Genomic DNA, 11,778 nt, shown 5'->3' with positions numbered 1-11,778 from the left:
CATTAATATCTGCATTTTTCCTGTTGAGGCTGGAGGAGAAGCTCTGGTATCCTGGGATGAGTTTGCTCCTTGTCTGAACTGTTTAACTGCAAGACTAAAAATACTGGAAATTATTTCCTTTTCCTTTTGCCCAGGCCCCAAATGCATGTGAAAAATTGTGGGGAAAAAAAAAGAATTTGAGAGAGGCGGAGTTTGGAATGTCAATGAAATATTTATTGCTTATGCTAACAGGTTTTTCCTGTATCTGGGAATTAAAATAAGAATCTGGGTGGTTAACAGAAGGAATCAGCATATGGGTGTCTTCTCAAAAGTTGCTTTCTGCTGTTTCCAGTAAGTGGTGAGGGAAAGGTGATGCATCTTCACAGGTAAAAAGGATGTTCCTCTGACGCTTGCAGCTTTTTGTGCATAGGTTTCATGGATGACAATGATTTTGGATCTTCTCCTGTAAGAGTCTTGCTATTATGCGTCTGTCTGGCAAGGAAAGAAAAAATATTCATGAGGAATGTTGAACAGCCCCACTCCCGGAGTCGCGCACGCATGCTGGCGTTTTTCAGATCAGTAATTTAGTGGTGCGACATCTCCTGGCTGAACTAAAGTTACAGCGTGCCTGATGTCTCCTGGGGGGAGCGATGACGTAAAAAGTCTTTTGCCGTTAGTCTAAGTGGTTTTCAGCTTAGTAGAGGCCCAAAGGTTTTACTACCTGATGGCTGTTCAATGGCTTGTGTGAAATGGCTCTTAAGGGTCTCAGTTCAATTTCCGAGCCTCTCGCTGTAGCACATTTCTCACTACAGTCACAGCCCAAGAAGATCCAAGTGGATAATTTGTAATGAGTAATGTGCTCACATGCTGCCTTTTTCTACTCAGAAGTTTTAGCAAATGAGGTAATTTTCATTTGCTATTTGAAATGATTTACCAATTATTTCTGCAAATTGAATGCTCTCAAGCACTTTGTTCTGTGTGTGTGATATCCAGAGGGCTTCTTGTGTGTCAATAGGGCTAAGCTCTCCAGTCCCACTACAAGGCAGTTGTTAGAGCTGGGTGACAGACAAGTAACTGGATAAGCTGAAGTTAAGTGACCTGATCCCAAGTCACAGCGAGAGGTGGGAGTAGAGTATAACTGTTCAACCTTGGCAGTTCACTTTGTGGGGTAGGAAGCACAAGATTCAATAATTTCTTCATGAAAAGGCACCTTAATAATTCAGGTTTATTTAATTTTTTGAAGGGGAAGGGATAGGACTATCTTCAAGCACAGTAACTGTTGCTTAGGTGCACCTATGTGATGGGTGCACTGACCCCTTGACCAGGTCGGTGGTGGTTTGGTGCAGGCTCTGGAGGAGGTAAAGCCCTGAGCTGTAGCCGGGCCAAAACTCCTCTGGTTTCAGTCTGTTCTCTGAAAACCTACAACGGAGCAGAGTGACACGGTGAGCGCTGATGCATATGAGCTTGCAACACCGATCATGTGATCAGCTCGTGAATAGTGGGCTTTTCCAAGCCTCATTTCTTAAGGAACAAAGAAAGTTGTGGGTACAAAGAGTCTCGTGCGTACCTTTCCTATCACATATAATTTGACTAAAAGCCAACCACTTCATTCTGTAAATATGACAGCTTAAGCGAGCCTCCTTTGAGCTCTCCCTGCTAGGCAGTGTGGCTGCATGGCGGTGATCCCCCCTTGAGCTGGGATGCCCCTGGAGATACACTGCTCGAGGCAGAGAGATCTTTCATCAGCGGCAGATCTTTGGTAAGCGACTGATTTCACCCGTAACCCCAGCGAGTGGCTGTCTAGTGTGGAATTGCCAGCTGCCAGGGTAAACTACAAGTGTGATAGCTTTGATTTTTGCCTTGATAACTTTGATTAGTGCTGAATTGATGCTAATGAAACATTCATATATAATCCTTTAGACATAAACTGTTAATCAGTTCTGGGGCTAAGTCTGCATCCAGCTGCACCTAGGCTCCTCTCTGAGAAGGAGTTTAGAAAGCAGTGGGGTCCATTCTGAGCCTCGGGGCTCAAGAGGAGGGTCTTCCATACCCTTTTGTCTCAAATCTCTCTGGGAGTGACTGTAACTCGCTTTTCAATTATGTGTTCCTTCCATGTAGTAGTTAACAGAGTGAACCTTGCCATCAAACTTTAGGTCGCATTCTTACAACGTCGTATTAAAACCACTTTTGCCAAAAACCTTTTGACAGTGGTTCTTTAAGTGATTCTACATTAGGACCTGTGACAAATTAGCGTAGTTGGCAGCATCTTAAATCAGGATTTGCGACACCCTGAAACCAGGTTGCCCTGTGAAGAGCAGAATGGATGAGCTGCGTACATCCTCCCCGTGCCAACAGGCCCAGCTTTGCTCCTGTCTCACTTGGCTCCCTCCCGTCTCCGGCTGCCAGCCAGCATGGCGATGGCTGAGCCCACCCCGGCGACAGATTTGGCTGCCTCCTTCCTACCAAATGAGGTCTTCACTTGGAAACTTGCTTGCATTGAGGCCTGCTATCCCTTGGTCAAATTTGGTTGACACTGACCAGTAGTACCTGGAGAAGGGAGGCTGGGAGTCAGACGCAAAGTTCCGGTGGCTTCTGCTTTGTGCCCCTCAGAATCAGGCTTAGAAGTGTTGCTCTTCGGTCCTGCACCGGGGCGCAGGCTGCAGACAGGCTTCTGCTGCTCCTCTGGATGCAATTGATCCTGCCAGGGCCCAAGCGCTCGGGAAAGAAGCAGAAGCAGTTAGGGGTGTGGAGGGGATGGTGGGGAATACCAGCTGTTCAAAACTGAAAAAAGGCTACGTGTTTCTGGAGTGGTGAATGTTACAGGATTTTTAGGCACCAAAGTAGTAATGCTTTACAGAAGGAAGCTGGCATATTGCAGCCTCTGATGTCTTTTGTTCGGAGTATCTCCCTTTTGTACATAGGCTCTCAACCAGCATGCTGAAGTGGTTAATCCTGCAGCCCAGAAACCTGGAGAGGGTTACCTGTCCTTGGGAAGTCTTGCCTCTTCTCTTCCACCCCAAAACTGTTCTTCCTCTGGCATCAGGAGTACCTCTCCCAGCTGGCCAGCAGCTGCCCATGCACGAGAGCACAAGCTTGTTCTGGGCTGCTGTTTGACAGAATTGCCTCACACTGACAGCAGTAATTTGGGAGCAGTTGATTGCAACCAAAAATCAACTATGCGTCTTGCAAACCAGTAGCTGGGTTGCTGAGAGGCTAATGAATTACTCTGCTGCTAATTTCTGCTGAGAAGGAGGAACAAGGTTTCTTCTAGGAAAGGCAATGTCCTGATAGATGAAGAAGTCTGAGATGGTTGCACTCAGCATAGTACAGTGAATTCAGGTCTGCAAACCTCAGACTGTGTGTGTTTCTTGTCTCGCTATACTGAGCACACAGCTTCTCTCCATATCTGTAAGGACAGTTCTCCCTTCCTGAGAACTGTTTCAACTCATTGGTCACACTTACAAGGCTGTATTCAGGTGTGGGGGGTTAAGATGAGAAGCTATCAATCATGTTCAAAAACTTACCAGGCAGAGAATTGCAAATATAGCAAGCACGATACAGGGTATTCCAAAGGCTAGCAGGATGTAAGGGGTGACCACTTTTACGACGATATGTAGTTTTTGTCTGTTCAGCATATATTTGTCTCGTGTGGATGGTTTTCCCTCTAAAATGAGATGGAGAAGAATATTTCAGATGTGTTTACAAGTCTTTGAGAGTTCAAAATTTTCTTGATTTTGGTTGGGTTGGGCTAAGTTAGGTGGACCCAAGCAGAGGAACAATTCAGAGCCTCCTGTAGGCTTTCACAGGAAGCTGTAAATCTCTCTAGAATCTAACAAACTTTTTACTTTAAAACATTGCAGATATCTTTCAGTTCCTGCCTGGTCCCCAGATGAAACGGGTGCGTAAGGCCAGTCACAGTAGTAAGGCTTGTAACTTCCCGCTGAAGTCGGGTGAGGTTTTTAAGAGAAGCCAGGAGCCCTTGTGGGGCACACTTGAATGCGGGTAACTCTTGTGAAAGTCAATGCTTAAATACTGTTTTCTTGTTACAGCCATGGATTCACAAAGCACCTGGGCCAGTGCGTTTATTGGTCGAGGCAATACTGCTATTGAATAGAAAATTGCTGTTTGGGAGAGCTTCGTCAAAGGTGTGTGTGTGAAAGCCAGGATCTTTTTCTGTCCTTACGTCTACTGCTGTGCTGCTTTTGTGGCTCTGGAGGGAGAATCGGTACTTACTCTGTAACATTTGGTTTTCTTGGCGCACGTGCAGGACAGTCAAACCCGCTGCAGAAAGTTTCAGCCTGGGCAGCTTTGCTGCTGTAACACAATTTGATATCCCTGGTAGAATCACTGGAAGTAAAAAGAGGTTTTAAAACCAGATGTTTGTTTCTGTTTAAACTGAAGAACCAGAAATAGTTGAAGACTAGAGTTACTTGCACGCTGACACAGCTGGCTAGAGGTGGCAGTGTACCTGGCAATTTGCAGCAGAGTACTAGAGACAGTTACCTTTCTTGCTTGTATGCAATTTTCCAATGCACAGAATTTTTTTCTGCGTGTGTTAATATTGGAAACTTTATTGCCAAAACATCCTGGCCCTCGCAAAAGAAGGGAAAACAACAGCAATGAATTGTTTCAAAACCTGAAGCTTTCAATAATGTTAATTCTGGATCATTACTTGTTGGTTTTTTTTGTAATACAAAGGGACAAACAGTTTTTTTAATAACTGCTAGGGTATCAGCTGTGTGAAATTGAAGACTGCCATCCTCTGACATACCTAAACACATATTTGCTGCGTTCAACTTTTTACCTTTTCCCTTAAGAATAAATTTTCCCTGAAGCTTTTTCCTGTGGCGTGTTAGTAAAGCACAGGTGTGGCCGATAGCGGGTTTCCTGGCTGCACTGGTGACGACTTTGAGGCCCGGCCGGGTACGTTTCTCTGCTCTCTGGTCTGTCAGATCTCCATGCACCGTCTCCAAATACAGCAGATTTACTTGCATGGGGCTTTGAAGACTAAAGCATTCCAGAGTGATGAGTTTTCGGGTCCTGTTTAACTTCGCCTTGGTTGCTGCAATCCCAGGGGCTGGAAAAGGAGAAGAAACATTAGAAATGGCTTCTTTTAAATTATTTGCGGTTCTTTTGCGAAAGGTTCAGGCCAGCACAGTTAGCTGTGAGGGACGTACTGCTGTAAAGGACCTTCAGAGACAGCTCGCTGTTAATGCTACAGTGAGGAGAACTCAAGCAGGCTCTCTGTGCATCATCCCTTTGGTCGTTCTTTTTTGTTGGACTAGCTTTATTGTTAAAGCCCAAGCACAGCAAGTTGTTGCACTCCAGAGGACAATATTCACGCTGTCTAACTTGATAGTAGCGTAACTACCTGTGGGCAGCTCCCTGGAGAGTCGACAGACCCCTCTGGTCGGGGTCCCTGTTGCCCAGGGGGCCAAAAGGCTGTGTGCGAGCCGAGGCGCTCAGATGCTGAAATCTGTAAGTTTCAGATTTTGTGCGTAATTACTGATGGCAAGTGACACCAACCCATCAAAGGTTACTATAATGGTCTCTGTGTTTTTTAGCAAAACAGAGCTAAAACTTTGCATGACCTCTTGTGTCCTTTTTGGTCAGGTGGCTGAGGAATAGCCGAGACAGCTGAAAACGTTAACCACGGCATTGGCAGCCCTGACAGCTTTCCTCTGCTGTTGGCTCCTTACCTTGCAGGAAGATGTTCAGGCTTCTTATTCCACCAGATGGTTCTGAGGCATTTTCCACATGACATTTGTAGTCTGTGGGGTCTGAGGGAAAGGAGGGAAGGATCAACTGCTTTGAATTACAATGCGTAGTTAACTCAGTACTACCGTCTTTTAGTAACTAATTTTAAATGTCAGCGTTTTGCTGACAGCAGAGGTGCAAGAATTTGAGGTGAGGGCACATGGATTAAAGACTTAGTTCAGCATATGGTGGAGGAGAGGAAGTTAACATACAAAGATATATTTATTCCTAATATTACAGAAGTTAGTCTCTTACGAAATTGTTTTATTCAGTTAGAACTTACAAGTATGTGAACTCACCTTTTCTGTCGCGATGGTTGTGCACAAACACTAAGCTAAATATTAATATTGTGAGCATAATCACGTCTTATCTTGACAATCTTGAAGCCCTTTTTATCTTTACTGCTTCCTTTGAGTAACGTTGTAAAAGTGTTCAAGCAGATAGCAAGCGGATTAGTAGAGACTGCTGAATAGCTCTGTAATCGTATATTGCTGTTCAAAACTCCTGCACCTTTAACCTGGTCAACATACGGAGGGTTTAAAGTTAGAGCCGTGATTCACTGTAGATTGTTTTAATTTCTAGTTTTGATCCTGTCAGGAGAAATGTGGAAATTTGTAAAAAATGGACCTGAAAAAAACCTCTGTCGGTCAAACCTCCTTTCAGTAGGTACGTCGCAGATTAACACCGGTCCTGAACACGAGTCCCAGAGTTAAGCACTCAGGTAAATGCGGCGTCTCGAGGGAGAGCTCTCCAGCCCACGCTGCGGTCCTGGTGCAGACTGGAGACAGCTGGTTGCCAGGGGGCTGAGCTCCTTCTAGAATTGGTTGCCATGGCAGCCGCCCCATTGCTGAGGGGCAAACAGAACCCGTTCCTAAAGCCTTCTCCCCCGAAGAGAGGGTCCTCAGCGTCCTCTGCGGAGCTGCTGGGGGCTTGAACCTGCCCAGATCCCGGCCAGGCGTGGGCCCAGGGCGAGCCTTGGTGCACAAGCGTGGCTAAATACGCCATGCCGCTTAGGTCGAGTAAAACCAGCGCCGTGTAATCCCTCCGCTGGCATCACCTGCCCTCACAGGTCTCTTGTAGAGACAAGCCTTCCCACCTGCTCGGGGAGGCTCTGAGTGCTGCGAAGGATCGCAAGCGCTGGCAGCGATTTCCTCCAGAGCCCTGGCACAGGGAGAAGCGATGCCAAGCAGACTGGTCCCAGCCCATTTCGAGCAGACAGGTCCCAGCCCATTTTGGGCTTCTTAGATTGTTGATGAAGCCTAAAACTGCTTAGGAAATGAGGGTAGCCTCTGCTTAGGTGCCGGCCCCGGGGCAGGTTGCTCCCAGGAGCGAGGAGGGAGCTACACGTGCCGTGGGGTGAAATGCAGTGGCTCTCAGGGGCAGCTGTGCCCACCAAATTCAGAGGCTGTACATAAAGGCAGCATCCAGAAAGAAGTGGGAAAAGTATCGGGCTGCTGTCTGCGGGTTTAGTCAACAAGTCCCGGTGAGATTTCTTCAGGCCGTTGGGTGGATCGTTTTTGGAGAATGGGCATTTTCTATATTAGACACAAGGTGGCGATGGAAATCACTTTTTCCTCTAAAGCCTCTGGCTTTTAAATGCTGAATAGCCCCAGGTTTATGTCCCCGACCACAGAAGGAAGGACAGAATATTGCTGTTCTATCTAAAATAACCCCTGACATTTCAAATGACTGATACTGTAGAGGCTCAAGAAGACGTTTCTGTAAGCACTGATAATGCCAGAAGATGTTTAAGTTTAAAAAGAGAGCAAATGGAGTGGCAAGGGCTTGCATGTTGATATTTATTTTGCATACCTATTTCATTTAGATATTCATGGTGGGTAAGGATGGATTGTAGTATAACTGTTTAATATTTACAATCTATCAGGTGGTACAAAAACCAGATTCTCTTTGCACTTCCCTCTGGCAGTTTTTTTTATTTTAGTGTATTCAGCTGCTTTAGTTCAATGACTTTTTCATTGAATGAAAAAAAAAAAAAAAACTACTCCACTGTCATAAAAGTGTGAAAAGGTAAAGTAGTTCCAGAATCTCAGCTAGCATGGCTAGTGGGAGGAACATTTGATCTGCTCCATCCCTAGGAGGGCTTCCTGATAAATTGGCCCTCATATTTACGATTGTGTTCAGTATTTTTCTGAAGTGCTGTGTTTGTTCATAATTGACATCCACTTACCATGAAATGCAGCTTGACAGCAGCCATCAAGAGTGAGTGTAGAAGAAGGATACCATTCAGCATTTGCCAGTGTAAAAAAAAAAATAAGAATGTGAATCTTCCTGAGAAGTATAAAACCCCACACAATCCCCCCCCGCAAGTGTAGTACAAAGAGTATGCAGCAGCAAATCAACACATGTAAGTGCTTACCCAGTGAAATGAATCTTTTATTTTGGAAATAGTATATTAATGCAAAATGAAATAAAAATGTTCACTCACATTTCTCTGCTTGTGAAATGTGGTGCACAGATCTCCAAGGCAGACCTGCTAGGATCCTTTACAGAGGAGGAGTTCATCATCTTGTCAGTAGGTGTATTCTTGCTCAGCTGATCAGAAACGTCTTATCCAAAGATTCTTTAAAAAGAAAGTTTGGATGAGACACTTCTGTATCCTTTTTTTTAAGCATATTTCCATACTTGCTAATTTTTATGCAACTTTCTCAGGATAGAAATCATTAGGAATCCAAAATTCCTCATCCTGTAAAACTTCAAAAATATTTGAAAGATGATTTGGTTATTAATAATTTCAAACAACTAAATGTTTAATGCAGGTATGCAATACCGTTACTAAATGTTCACCATCCCATCTACAGAGCTCAATTTCGCTTTCTGATTAGTTCTGCTGCTTCTCTTCCTGGGCTGGGAATGCCGAGACGAGCCTAACTTTGCCGTTAGACAAGACCATTTCGGGGGCTTCCTGAAGCTGTAGCAAAACTTAGGACCAGTAACAGCACGTCTAGTGGAGCGAGGTAGTGATGGCAGCTAACCTGCTAGCTGGAGAGGATGAGGTATTTTGTTAGTGATTAACCTTGAAAACAGGCAGATATTGTCAGCGTTGCGAGGATGAACATTTGATTTCTGCTGTTTAATATCTTCTGTAACATTTTCTAAATAGCTAAAACATGATTTTGCTTTAAAAAGCTGTCTGACCTTTTTCTCTTTTGCTTGTCTGCCAGGACGTGAGTTGTGCCAGCATGGGTGGCATCGCTAACCCCCCTAACCTGGGATGATCTTTCCTCTGTTTGCGCTGGGGATGTTATCAGAGCCTGGGGAAGAGACGTGGAACCCTAACCTGGTGTCACACAAGGTAATAACATTTTCCCTGTTTTTTTTTTTTGAAATTATTTACTTGCATTCTTAAGGCTACGCTTGCTTTTTTGAGAAAATGGGGGGGAGGAGGGGTTGCACACGTAAACAGTGCACGCACTCATAAGTCAGGTAAGAGTAAATAATGTGCTGTGTCCAATTTCTGAACATAGTAGAAAAAGGACATGCCTTTAACCGACCCCCTCCGCACAAAGGAGAAACATGGTTACAATTCAGATCTGATAAAACTGTTGGAAGGTATGTCTGAACTTTGTGAAACAGTGTGTTTGTATTAAAACACACATTATTGCTGCCCACAATTTGAAACTTGGGCACTTTTTAAATTAGTCCTTTGTAACTACCTCAGTCTAGAACTGAGGGAAATTTTGAAGCCATTTCTGCTGCTGTGTAAGTCAGCAAAATTCACCGGGTGTCCAAAATGTGGGATTTGATTCAGCACGGCCAATAATAGTTGCTGGGTGTAACAAGTGTTCCACCAACACTTGCTCGCTATGAGATGAGATTTTCTTGCTGGCTTCAGTGGGCCAGAGCAGGTGTGAAAGACGTAGAGCCAAAAGCTTTTATTTGCTTGTGTAAAAGTCACATAATGGAATATTTTGGGATCTGTTCTGTGCTGTATGTATGCAGGGTATTAACAGCTGCCCTTGTATGATGTGCCCTAGGATCCATCTGTGAAAAAGCCCAGCTGTTAATGTTGTGATGATAAATGAAGTGCTGCTTTGAGGCCATCAAAGCTGAGGGTGGCCCAGGGCTATTACGACTGTTAAATTTCAAAAGCACCTTCCAAACCCGTGCTTTATTTTTAAGGTTAATGTAACTTTGCAGTTTTCACGTGTTCTTTTCTCTCTTTGCCCTTGAATGGGAGAGTTGCTCCAGGATTTCATTGTATGTAGCAATCACTCCTCCGGCAGTATTTGAATGGTATTTAAGAGCTGTATGGATGAAATGGGCAGGGCAGACGAGCAGCGTGCAGGTTTTAGCACGACCGGAGTACTCGGAACACCAGGCAGGATGGACTAAGCACCTGTCGTAATCCCCGATTTTGTAAGTTCTGTGTGTAGTTACTGTCAGTGATTTAGGACACAACCCCTCAGCCTGCCAAGTCCTCCCCCTCACTTTTGCGTGAGTTGGGATTTAGCACTGTGTATGATTAAGCTTCTCTTTTAGCTCCTTCATAAAAATACTTAAATAGAGGAAGATTCTTTATGTAAAAGATGTATCTACGGAGGTATAAATAAAAGCGCCCATGCGAGGAACAATATTCTGGATTTAGTCCTGACGGAAGCGAGAACAAGCTCTGATCCCCCTAATAATATTATTAACCACAAAGCTACAAAGCCCCCGACGGGACTTTCCGGGTGTGTGTAGTACCGGCCTGCGGTAGGCCCGGGCTCCGACGTGCTCTCCCAAGCCAGCGTGCTGCTTCCTGGCAGAGCCCAGTCTCGCATCCCCGGTAACCACTGGCTCGGTCTTAAAACACATTTTGAAAAGAAACTGCCAGCAGCTTTAAACTGAAGTCTGGGGCCGGGGCAGTTCACGGTTCTGTCCTCCCTCCCGCTGCTGCCGTGAAGTTTCTGTGAGCCGGGGACAGCCGTCCCAGCAGCAGGACCCGCGCTGGCGGGAGCATCCTCTCCAGCCCAGCATCACCCGCCATACGAAGAGCCCGGCGCAGACGCTAATGACGCCACGAGGGAGAGGGAGCTGCAGCGGCGTGCGGGCTCGGTTCTGTCCCTCCGAGCCCCGTGGGAAGGTCCTCGCCGCGACGAAGCCCACGGCATGGACCCCAGCGCCGCCACGTGCTGCTCTTCGGCCCCTTTGGCACCAGCCTACACGGGTGAGCAGACCCAGCGGCCTGGGGAGTTAAACTCGCACTGCTTATTCGCTTTAAGCCTGGGCCCCCCGGTAACGGAACTGAAGCGGAGACAAGCAGAAGGGGCAGTTCACCGAGCCGCGGTCCGCCCGCGGCACCGGCGCCTCAAGGCCGAGGCACCGCCAGCAGCAGCGCCCGGCTCACGGCCCGGGGCCGGCCCCTTGGGCCCGCCAGGCCCCGCCGTGCAGTTTTTCCCCAAAAGACGGCGATTTCGGGACAGGAGGGCGCGCGGGGCCCTCGGGGCAGGCGGGGACGCGGGGGACCGCGCCAACGGGGAGGGGAGCGCCCCCCGCCCCCCCGCGCCGGCAGACAGTGGGCGCGCCGAGCCGGCCGCTCAGGCCATAGGCATCTCCTCATTGGCCACGCCCCGCGCGGGCCGTCTGATTGGTCACGCCCCCCACTGTGTTGCCCCCGGCGGCCAATGGGAGCGGCGCGGGGCCGGGCTCGGGAGGGGCGGGGTTAGAGGTGGCTGACCCGGGGTAACCTCTCGCATCACACCACCGCGGCGGCGGGGCCGTGGCGGGAGGCGGGGCCGGGCGCGGGAGGCGGGGTCGGGGGCGGGGCCGCGCGGAGGACGTGGTGGGGAGCGGCGCCGCGGCCCCGCCAGCTCCGGTGCCCAGCGCCAGGCCGGGGGCCCGCCGCGCCTCCGCCGCTCCCAGCACCCTGAGGTGAGCGCCGGGCCCGCGAGCTGCCGGGGCGGAGGGGCGCGTGTGGGGCCGGGGGCGGGCGGCGCCGGGGGGCTGGGCGGGGCCGGGCCCCGGGGAGCGCGGGCCGCGCCGTGCCGCGGGCTTTGTCCGGGCGGGCGCGGTGCTGGGGGGCTGCTGGCGGCCCCGGTCCGC

General features: G+C 48.1%; 1 protein-coding gene across 2 annotated transcripts in view; it reads left to right on the top strand.

Annotated features, from left to right (window-relative positions):
• Positions 1-9,020: 9,020 nt before the first annotated feature.
• ACACA (acetyl-CoA carboxylase alpha) overlaps positions 9,021-11,778 on the top strand; it is a 144,227-nt gene continuing 141,469 nt past the window's right edge. Inside the window, exon 1 of one of the 2 annotated variants that reach the window (XM_075439874.1) lies at positions 9,021-9,049. The gene's annotated coding sequence lies outside the window, so the exon portion shown is untranslated. Of the gene's footprint in view, positions 9,050-11,522; positions 11,608-11,778 lie in introns of those variants that run through there. The other variant, XM_075439873.1, reaches the window with a different exon arrangement.

The sequence above is a fragment of the Opisthocomus hoazin genome, chromosome 20 (assembly GCF_030867145.1).
Source record: "Opisthocomus hoazin isolate bOpiHoa1 chromosome 20, bOpiHoa1.hap1, whole genome shotgun sequence".
NCBI classification, from domain to species: domain Eukaryota; kingdom Metazoa; phylum Chordata; class Aves; order Opisthocomiformes; family Opisthocomidae; genus Opisthocomus; species Opisthocomus hoazin.
The sequence above is the reverse complement of the archived record's forward strand: the minus strand, read 5'-3'. Positions and strand labels throughout refer to the sequence as shown.